The sequence below is a fragment of the Pleurodeles waltl genome, chromosome 4_2, assembly GCF_031143425.1.
Source record: "Pleurodeles waltl isolate 20211129_DDA chromosome 4_2, aPleWal1.hap1.20221129, whole genome shotgun sequence".
NCBI lineage: Eukaryota > Metazoa > Chordata > Amphibia > Caudata > Salamandridae > Pleurodeles > Pleurodeles waltl.
In genome coordinates, this window is record NC_090443.1 from 438,044,927 (window position 1) to 438,057,184 (window position 12,258).

Sequence of the window (12,258 nt, forward strand, 5' to 3'; positions counted from 1 at the left end):
TTCTTACCTGTCCTAACACTCTATTGATCATGATGAAAGGTGGAAAAGCGTAATTCAGTGAAGACTACCAGTCCTGTAAAAAGCCATCTGAGGCTAATGCCAAGGGATCTGGGCACCAGCTGTAAAATTGGGAAAGATAGAGGTTGAGGCAAGATGCAAAAATATCTATTTAGAATGGACCCCATTTCTGTTGATGGGATCTGAATGCAGAGGGATGCAGCTTTACAATCGCTGGAAACTTGAAGGTTACGAGAATGCCAGTCGGCTACAGAGTTTAGATTGCCTGGTAAATATTCTGCATGTACAGAAATTCCGTGTAGGAGACAAAAATCCCAGAACCATATTGCTAGTTCTGCTAAAGGTTTGGATTTTGCGCCTCCTAAATGGTTGATGTAGTGTACCGCTGAGACATTGTCCATTCTGAGATGAATAGAACAGCAAACTCCGTTTTTTTTTGGTAGACTTCTAATCGCAAAGGAGCCTGCAAGCATCTCTAAACAATTGATGTGCAATTTGGATTCCTCTTGTGACCATGAGCCTCCAGCTGAGATTGGTCCACAACGGGCACCTCAACCTGTGTGGCTCACATCTGATTCTAACACAAGATCTGGGGCTAACACAAAGATGGTCCTGCCGTTACAGACATCTAAATGGTGTATCCGCCACTGCAGTTCCATATGAGATTCTTGATCTAGAGAATTGTTGTCTGAGTAAGCAAGGCCTTTCTGTAAATGACGTATTTTTAGTCTTTGAAGATCCCAATAATGTAATAAACCTGGAAATATTGCTTGGATAGAAGACCTACTACCCTTGCAAGGGATCTAAGAAAAATCTGAGAACTGTGTAAAGTTTGGATAATCTCGGAATTTATGGACTTCACTTTTGCTGAAGGAAGATGTAAAGTGCCTGAGATTGAGATTATAAGGAACACTAAGAACTCTATTTGCTGAGAAGGAATTGGAAGGAATTTCTCCTGATTGATTACAAAACCGAGATCTGACAAAAGAGAACAAGTTAATTGAATTTGAGACTGAACAGGAGGAATGTTTTGGTTCATGAGTAGGATGTCGTCTAGATAGATAATCAGCCTGACTCCTTGTGCTCTGAGAAAAGCTACCACCGGTTTCATGAGCTTGATAAAGCACCATGAAGTGTAGGAAAGACCAAAAGGGAGCGAGGGAAAGTGGAAGGTTTGATTCAGCCATTAGAATTGTAGTAACTTCCTGAAGTCTGGATGTATCGGGACAGCGAGATACGCATCTTGCAGACCCAATTGAACCATCCAGTCATTTTGGAGCAGAGAATCTCTGAGATGGATAATGGTCTCCAACTTGAAATGTCCTTTAACCATGAAATGATTGAAGTGATTTAGATTGAAAACTGGTCGCATCTTTTTTTTTCTTTTGAACAAGCAATACGGAGCTGCGGAAACCTGAACAATCGAGATGACAAGGAGCAATTGATTGTTTTTGAAAAAGAGGCCTAATTTCCGTTGAAATGAGATGGGACATTTCTGACAAGAACTGAGGAGGATAAGGAAACACCAATTGAAAAGGCTCTGAGAACAGTTCTATAGCATTGTCAGGTGTTAGCCACGGCGCCTACATTGCCGATCGGGATAACATAGTCCTTTTGGACTACATATCCCATGACGCTTAGAGGGGAAGAGGTCGCTTAAAAAGCAAGCACATACAGGAAGTAATGTGCGTTATTCGTTTCCTAGAAACCAGTCGGATGGACAACGAGGGCTCTTGCTGACGGCGTTTCCGAGGTTGAGTTGTTTGCTTAGGAGGTTTAATTCCTCCTTCTGTTTTCCGTGGAGCCTGGGACCTTCCCAATATCAGGGGGAGTGTCGAGTTTATTTTCCCAGAGGAACCTGCCACGAAGGAGAAGTGGTAGCGGTGAGACGATTTGGTGCCGGAATCCCTCGCCTTTCTTTTTCAGTTCGACAAGGACACTGGTAACTTCTGAAGCACGGCGGTCTTTTGTTTGAGTTACCAATAAAGCACGATTATCCTTGGGGCCAGAGAACATTATATGTTTGGCTACGACAAGGGGTTAATGTTTATTTTTGCGGGAATTGAACTGCCGGGACGATTTTTCTTTTCAATACGTAATGAAATAACACCGGGTTATTCCTACAAATTGCGTGACTATGACCTGGGGCTTAGTGGATTAACTGAGTCATAGAAAGGACTACGAGATATGTTCTTATCATCGTTAATTTTATTCCCTTTCTCTTTGTTTCTGTCTCCTCATTATTTCGTGACTATCTTGTATAAATGTGGGTGTTGAGCAACCCATTAGAGATCATCGGTATTAATTGTTGGCTTGGGGCGTCCATCTATGATTCAGATGGAGCACAGATAGGTGTTGGATTAGTTCTGCCCTCATGAGTTATGGGCAGGTACGGTCGTTGGTACTTTAGCGAGACATTGCGAGAGTAGACAGGCAATGTGATATTAACACTGTGTATTCCTCTCTTTACAGATATCCCGTCCCTGCTGTTCCTTCCCCTTCCTTCCCTCACCCGATTACTCCAATGCACCGTGGTTTATATAGGTGACTTGGTGGAGTCAGGAGGCGGACCCTTATTTGCATCGCGCCGAGTCTGAGGAGCATCTACAACGTGACAAGCATAACCTTGGACGCTGTAGAACACCCATGGGTCTGGAGATCTTAAATGCAATTTTTGGGAAAAAATAGAAGACAGCCTCCTCCAGGAGGAAGGGCAGAAGGGAGAATTACCTGTTTGTGTGGTATATCTGGGACTCCTGTTTCCTCTGCTATGGAAACCTCTCCGTCTTTGGGAGTAAAACTGCAGTCTGTTTTCCTGGTACGAGGAATTGAAGGTGCCTCAGGAACCTTGGTTGTTGTATCCTCAGCCGGCAAAGCAGTTCCTGCCTCTGCGCCCCAGGAACATTGGAACCCCTTCTGAATCTGTGACCAAAGTAGTCTTTGAGACCTCTTGCTGAGAGATTTTTTTTTTTTTTGTGGGGGCAGAGGGCAAAGAGGTAATCAGTCCCATTATCGGGTTTACCATTGTCTGAATCCAATTCATCCATGTCATCATCAGTGTCAGGAATGTTAGATATTATAATGGGTGAAGCAATATGTTTTGTTTTTTGACTTCCATTTTAAAGACAATTTAGTTTGCATATTCCCCTCCCTTAAAAGAGGCCTTTGAGGAGCTGCATCCTCTGTCTTGTGTGAAGGATCTTCACTAACCAATAGCACCACTTTATGAGATTTTTTAAGTAACAGGTGCTTTCTGCTATCTTCCGCAGAATGGGCAAAATCGTCTTGGAAACACTATTAATTACTGAATTTTCCACATTCTTAGTTAACTTATCCATGGAGGCAGAAACTGCCTCTTTAACAGAGACTTGAATAAAGTAATTTAAATTATCCTTTACCTATTATTATCCTCATTAATATATGCATTGAGGAGAACTATCAATCTCTATGGTAAAAATATATATGGAGAGCTAGCAACAACAATAAATAAAAACAGGTAAAAAAGGGGTTAAATGAGCCACAAGGATTGAGGAAGGATGAAGCTCCACCTATGGGCAGTGACTAGGGGGGTGTATCGTGTAAATGGAGAAGGCAGAGATGGAGGAGGGTGGGACTGGTCCTTCGAGCAGGCAGAGATACGAAAGAGCTGAGAGGAACAGAAAGTACTGGTAAAATCCTTTGTAATGCGATGCCAGAGGAAACGAGAAAAGCCTGAAAAAAACTATAAATAATAGGCACAATGGAGGAAATTGACGAAAAACTGGTGAGGTAAGACGACGAGTCTTTCGACTGTTAATAAAATGGCCACTGTAGTCTGAGAGAACGCTGGAAACAAAGCGCAAGGGACGCATCACTCGTGGGAGGTGCGGCAACGTGCCGACTAATAGAAACTGTTAGCAAACACCAGCAAAGCGTAATAAATAATAAATGGTTCAATACATAAAAGCGACAATAAAGGTTTAGTTCAATTATATAAAAGTGACATAAGATACTTATCTTGACTGCGATCAGCAAGAAAAGAGGGCTGTTCACAGTCAAGTTAAGTGTTATAGGGTTCTTATGTCAGTGATTGGTGGATTACTTTGGACTACGTTTTAATTCCAATTGGCTATGTAACCTTTGCATCATAGGATTTATAGTTTTCTTTGATGTCTTGACTGCTGCTATTAAAAATCCGTCAGGAAAAGAAAGTATAATTGAAGCCTCCGGTCTTGATATAGAATGTTTGTGAAGGTATACCATATGACATGCTTGAGCATTAGTGCATTAGTCATGCTGATATCAGTTTGGATGTATAATGTTCATTTATTTTAGTGCTACCTGCAGGGCTTCATATGGAGACAACACTTTTCACTGGCAATTGGAGTGGGTCTCTGATAGTAAAGTATGAAGCCAAGAATGTTCTCAAATCAATAGAAAAATCACCACAACAGCAGTCTAGTAGGGCAGATCCTCATACATCCTCACGTTTTTACCTGGAGGACTTTACACAGGAAAAAGGACCCGATTCCATACCCTTCTTTCTGACCTGTGGAATACAGGCTGTGATGGTTTCCCTGGGTAATCTTACTTTTCATTTGAAGTAAGACAACTTGCGGTGCTGCGCTGCGCTGCATGAAATGGAGAGGGCAGTCATGCGCTATATTAATCAATTTATGGTGCATTCCTACGCCCTCACTGTGCTGGCACACTCAGTGCACCTTAGCATCAATGCGGCACCCTTGCGTCATGGTGCAAGGGTGCCTGCATTGCAGGCAGGATTATTTTTGCAGAGGAAGGGATGCCTTCATGCACCAAAACAATCCTTAGAGGCATATTTCCCTTTTTAAGTGTACACACTTAGAAAGAGGAAACAATGAGGATAAATATAGATATTTCTCCGTGTTGCGCCTCTATTGAGAAAAAGTGGCATTTTTATGTATTTCATGGTTTTGTAACTCTGGGAATGTGCCAAAATACATGGGTGGTTGCATTGGAACGCTCACTGTCCATCCTTATATCACCTTCCCAGCATAGAGTAATGCACAGCAGCGACTTGCGCTGCCTTTTGTTACTCCTGATTTACCAAGCCATGCAGGGCCACAAAAGGTGGCCTACATGGCTTGGAAAATCTGACTTAAGGGTTGTGTTGCCCTTGCGTCACCCTCAGTGACACAAGAGCAACCTAATCCTATGATGAAACTGGGCCTTTTTCTACAGTTAATTATTAAGGCCCAGTAAGATTGAAATGTGACCATGTTTGCTTGTTGTCTCATGCAAAGGTTCTGGGAAACGTGTGCATGCACACATTCATACACAAACACACACACAATGAAGTGTGTATTTACTATTCTAATCCAGGTGCGCTTTGATACTGTGGTAGGTTATAAAGCGGACTGAGGCAAATATAACTGCACTTTTAGTTTTTTGATACACTCTCTTGAAACTACTTAAACGCACTACAGGGACGTGGCCTCATCATGCAACGTTCTTCACACAGACAGTGTTTGTAAGGTTCAGTCAGGGTTTACCTATGCTATGTGAACTGATCCGGTCCTCACAGCGTGGGTTAAACATGAACACACACACAAACACACACACACGTGTCAGAGAACAGTTATTATTATAGTTGTTTTATAGGATATTATTGAGACAGTATGAAAAACTATTACATTCATGTAATGTTCTGCATTTATTCATGAGGTGGAAAAGCGTGTCCCAAATATATGTGTTTATGAATGTATTAATTGAAGACCAAATATAGATGTTGTCTCTTATGCCTTAAAGCTTATCTTAGCATTTCATTAACTGATAAATCTGCAGGGATGTAGTATGCTGGGAACCACTATATCTCATGTAGTATTTTGCACATTTCAGGACCAGTAACCTTTTGAGAGAAGAAAAGAGTTAGTATTTGTGTATATGAATGATATCTAAAACGAATTGCTCTTACATGATTCTGCTTTATTGACGTGTGTTAGGAGAAAACATATACATATATATTTGAGCAAATTGTACATGATTTCAACATACTGTGTGGCAGCATAACACCGTAACCCAAAATCAGGACACCCCACAATTTACCCTACTCAGATCTCCCACATTGGACTTGATCGGAGACAGTGTTAAACCTCAATTTCACAAGGAAATGCACCAAGGCACTTCTAAAAGCATCAGAATCTATTTCTTTAAATAATTCCGATTTAAAAATAATTTGGGTCCACTAAATAACTGAGTTCTAGATTAATGAAAAGTTAAGGGGTTTACTACAAAGTATGGAAATTTGTGGTACAGAGTTAATGCCATGGAGACTCTCAAAGGCTGAATTATACAGAATATACAAATATCAGAAAAGTTTCTAAGTCCCAAAGCGCAGCAAATTCAGAAAGAAATGGACAGCATCCCTAGTAGAACAGGAAAATCATCTGGCTCGCCCTTAAAATTAAAGGGTTTTTGATACACAATTGTTTCATAAAAAATACGAAATTTTGCAGATTTATCATGGTGTGAGCAAGGGTACCACTTATTCAGCAAATAAGAGCACACGGCAAAATAAACACAATTATCTTAACTCTGAGCACTATCCAATTTTCTTGAGTAAGTATTCAACATCCTTTATGCTAATATCATCTGGAGATGTTTGAACAAACAAGTTACATTTACAATGTCACACTATTTAAAGGAATCGATTTCACAGAAGCAACAGAAAACATAATAATATGCTGCCAGTTACATTCAAGTAAAAATAGTTGACCATGAGAAGAACAATAAGAACAGTGAAAAATATTTAAATACATAACAACCTGCCCGAGATCTGCAGAGCTTGTCGGTAGAGGCTGTGTGAGGGGGGAGCGCAGAATGAGGGTCAGAGATGGTTTTCATCTTAAATAAAATGCCATATGCGTAAAAATGTGGCCTAAATAAAACACGTCAAAATAAACACTTCTGCACATCGGAGGACGTTCATTTTAAAGGCAATTGTATTAAATCAGTCTGCATATGCAAAATTGTGTGTGTACATGCATATTGCGCATTGTTAGTGATGCACAAAAATATAAATCCATAAACATTTTTTTAACAACTGTGCAAAATGACCATCTTCTAGCCAAAACCCTGCTAAATTATAATGGCAATTGTCTATAAACATTTTGCTTGACTGCCTACACTGGAAGCACTTTGTAATATTTTTGATATCTTCTATTTTTAACAATGTGTGCATGTTTTATGGTTTTAGTTAACTGAGTAAAGAATGTTTGACTGACTGGATTGTCTGCCTGTTATTTTACATTGTTAAACTTCGGCTTCCCTTTGTGTTATGTTTCATTTTTAACAACACAAATCGAGGCCTTTCTCTCATGAAATCCTGCGCCAAGGCCTCACACCACTTTTGACTTAAGGGTTTTTATTTCCTTGATCCTGCGCTTTCGCCTATCAAGCCACCTCCCAGCACCAACAATCCTGGAGTCGTGATCCACCCTGCGGTAGCAATTTAGGCCTTCAGAAACTTTGCTGCTTGTCATGGACTTCCTTCCTGGCCCATGAGCTCGAATTCCAACTTTACTTTCCATTTTCACATTTTGATGTTCTGTAATTTGCTGTCTTCAACTTTTTGCTCTCTCGTGTAGTTAAATGGAAAGGATTCCCTGTCCTATTCCCTAGGTTCCACTACTGGGTCCTACAGACAAATGGCACCACCCAGATACCCAGAAGGTCATATACCACTGTTTTACTTTTCTTCTCCAGTAGCAAGAGACATAACTCCAGTAATACCCTAACTATCACAAAAGTAGTATTGGAAATGTTTTTTATTATGATCGTTCATTTGTGTCAGTGAAGAGATTGTGTGATGGTTCACGTGAGATCAAAGAATTGGTGCAGAAACATTTCATTAATCTCTCTGTAAACAATGTTTAGAGCCTGGTGTACAAAGGTATTCTAATGTTGCAATGTTTCCGACAAAAAATACATTTTTCAAATGAAATGTAGAACAAAAAAATCCTTTTGGAAGTGGGAAAAGTCATTCCATCTCAAAATAGGGATTTTGCAGCCCTTGCCATATTGCAAATAGGAAGTTCATGAAAAGGACACCCCCTCATATTTGCAACTTGCAATAGGATATGTCACTGATTATTGACACCAGATGGTCAGCTACTAACTCTTTAGTTGTAGAGCTAAGTGATTCACAAAAGAGACACCTTTCCCTTAAAGGGACAATGATTGCTATAAAAAAAAGTTGACATTCTAAGAAAATGAACATAAGCATGAAAGCCTGTTGGCCCTCACATGCCCCTATATCTTCAATCACTGTCATACTAAGAGGGTTGAAAAATGTAATCTGACTCACTGCTGTTTATAAGTCAAGACGTTTTCTTGTCACCTACAAATATACATTTTTCAAAGCATCTAATTAGTAGGCCAATGTAAACTTTCTATTACGCTAGTATAATCTGGTGTAATCTTGTGAATTTGATATTACGCTTCATGTTACTCTTGTGTGAAATTACTGAAATGGCACTCTTATGCCTAGTGGTGTACACCGAATTTGCTGCAACATTTTAGCATGGGAGCATAGCAACAACGCAAACCACTAGAATACAGGTGGCTTTTGTTTGTGACACATACGTTGTAGTGTACAATGTGTCCTCGCATCCAAAACGGATGAAAGGACAGCGCTAAATTATAGTTTTGCATTTCACGTAGTTTTGTGTAATTTTGGGTAATCTCTGAAGAATTTCACATAATTACACAAAAGAAAATTAAGACAATTTTATGCAAGCTTGCAAATTAGTACATACATAACATGGCAAACTCAAAGTAGTTCACAAACCAGTCAGTGGCGTAGCTAAACTTGAGGCGGCTTCCCTGCAAAGTACATGGAGGGGTCCCTCTCCTCCACCCATCCAGGAGCATTCAGGCCAGTGCCCCGCTGACTGTGCACAGTGTACTGTGCTGAGGGGTTTCCCTGGAGCTCTCCCCCCCTCACCACGGATGCTGCATAGGTTATTGAGACGCCAGTGGTTTGTACATCCTAGTTTGCAGACCACCTTTAGTACATCAGGTTTGCCCTCCCTAGCTGCACTGATTCATTTCTAACATAAATGTCCACTCTCTTCATGCATAGTCTGTGCTTCCTTACTGCATTGCACCCAGTTTCAAACAGCTGCCTTTCGAGCGCTCATTCCTGTCCTGCAAGCTGTATTTTCTTCTCAAAGGACAACACACCGGCACGCTACATTTGTTGGAATTCAATTAATTTTTTAAACATTACAATAATATTTTATTTTTGGCTAAGACATTTGAAAAATAACATTCCTGTACATATATGACACACAGTACATTCAAACAATTCATTAGAAAGCATAAGTTAAAATACCCTAAAACTGATTAATTCATTAAAGGAAAATAATTAAAGTACTCACCAAAAATTCAAGTTTTGTACATGAAGTTCTGTCATCAACACTATGGTGGTCATTACATTGGCGGTAAAAGCCGCTTACTGCCGTGCAGAAGCCCGCCAACACACCACTGCGGCCGCGGAATTCCGCCACGGCCATTATGACCCAAAGGCTGGAATCCGCCAAAATGTAGACACCCACACAAGTACGCCACACCAAAGGGCAGTGATAAACTGGCGATAAGAAATCCTCCACTGTCACACCCACAGGAATACGCCCACACTATCATGACCCACGAATCCACACGGCGGTCTTACAACCGAGGTATTCCATTGGCGGTACACACCGCCACGCTCACAATACACACACATTTACAAAACACTACCACATTGGACAAATCGAAATACACACACCTGATACACATACACACACCACTCCCACACACCCAATACAATATAAAACACACACCCACATCACCCACAAACCCCTACGACAACAATTGCGACTGAAGGCCAGAGAGAGACACCACCACTACAAACGAGCATCCACACATACTCAACACCATCACCCACATAAAATCCACGCACCTCACACAACACACCACTAAATATCACCCCACACATCAGAACACACACCACCTCACACATCACCCACACCACCCCATGGCACCGCAAAGACACCCCAGGTTCTCTGAGGAGGAGCTCAGGGTCATTGTGGAGGAAATCATCCGGGTAGAGCCACAGCTATTCGGATCACAGGTGCAGCACATATCCATAGCTAGGAAGATGGAGCTATGGTGAAGAATCGTGGACAGGGTCAACGCAGTGGGACAGCACCCAAGAACTAGGGATGACATCAGGAAGAGGTGGAACGACCTACTGGGGAAGGTGCGTTCCGTGGTCTCAAGGCACCACATCGCGGTACTGAGGACTGGCAGCGGACCCCCACCTCCTCCCCCACAACTAACAACATGGGAGGAGCAGGTCTTGTCTATTCTGCACCCTGAGGGCCTTGCAGGAGTAGCTGGAGGAATGGACTCTGGTGAGTCAAATCTTTTCTACTACATCCCCCAACCTACTTGCATGCCATCACATACCCCCACCCTCGCCCTCACCCCCTTCACTCCTACTCCTCACACATGTCCCAATATCACAAACCACCCATCCCAAACCCAAGCCCTGCATGCAACACCAAAGCATGGACACCCATCACCAAAGCATGACCACTGCACATACCCATACACCCCCCTAAACCATCATCACACAAGGTCCTACACAGGAATACAAGCACTGGGGTACACGGTCACCCACCCATTGCACACCATGGCACACACAGATGCAATAATCATGCTTTTACACCCCTGCAGGACCCCTACCCAACGTCACCAGACAGAAGGGTCCAGATATGTCCACTCCACCCATAGAAGAGGCCCACAGTGATGACAGCAGCTCTGTCCAACTGGATCTAGATGACCAGCCCGGCCCATCTGGGACCTCGGGACAGTCGGTTCCCCTCACACTGGCACAAGCCACTACAGGGCTTCCCCCTTCTGGAAACACCAGCACAGCACCCACCCAGCGGGCCCATACCTCTGTCCCCAGGACACATCAATCAGCAGTGTGTCCACCACTACAGGGAACCCAGGCTAACCCACCACCCCAACAACAACAGGGACCTGGGGGCAGTGGCAGTGGGCACACGGTTCAGGGGACAGAGGCCCAGGAACACAGGGGAACTGGGAGGGCTGCTGTGCGACAGGGGGAGGACAGGCCCAGGGAACCCACTCTCCACGAGGCCCTCTCCAACATCATGGGAGCCTACCACCATTCCCAGGAGACGATGGCAACAGTACTGGCCAAGTTTCAGGAGACCCAGCGGTTGCAGGAGGAACAGTATTTGGGCTTCAGGGAGGAACTCAAATCCATCAATTCCACCCTGGGCACCATTGTAGGTGTGCTGAAGGAACTCGTCAACACCAGGAGGGACACTGTGGCACAACAAGGGACCCCTGACACAAGCCTGGATGATGAACTGCCCACCACCTCCGCCGGCGCTAGTGGACAGGAGGCATCGCCACAGGACCACCACACCAGCACCCCACCCCCTGCAGAGGGAGAACCACCCCGCAAACGGTCCCTGAGATCCAGGACAAAGACAGAGAACGATGCCAAGACCCCCGCCAAGAAATGAGACCACCCTGATTGTCATCCATTTGTCCCAAATTGTCACCCTGTCCATAATTAAACTGCTCCAGCTCCACTTCCCATGCCCCTTTGGACAATGCACCTCTGAGACTAATAGACTGGACTCTGCCATGGACATTCCACCACCATCACCCCTCACCATTTTTCAACCCCCTCCAATATTGAGCACTTAAATAAACACCCTTGCAGCACAAAACAACCTGAAGTCTGTCTGTGATTTCGAAATAGTGTATTAGCAATTACAGTGCCAAAATGCTCTTTCAAATGTAATGTCAACATACCTATGTAACACAGCTCTAGTCCATGAGGAAACAAAGCAGATGTCACACAGTGGGACCCACATCTGTGAAATCATAAGGGAAAGTGACAACTCAGTGACCATACACTGGGTGAAAATGGCAGACAGTAGAGAGGTATTAGATTGAAATTAGATGTAGCAGGCAGGTTTGTCTTCTTACCTGTGTCTCTCTGGAAGTATTGCAGGATCACCGTGTTCCTGTTGTCGATGTCCTCTTCTTCTGCTTCCTCGTCTTCACTGTCCACAGGCTCCACAGCTGCCACAACACCTCCATCTGGACCATCCTCCTGCAGAAAAGGCACCTGTCGTCGCAAAGCCAAACTGTGAAGCATACAGCAGGCCACGATGATCTGGCATACCTTCT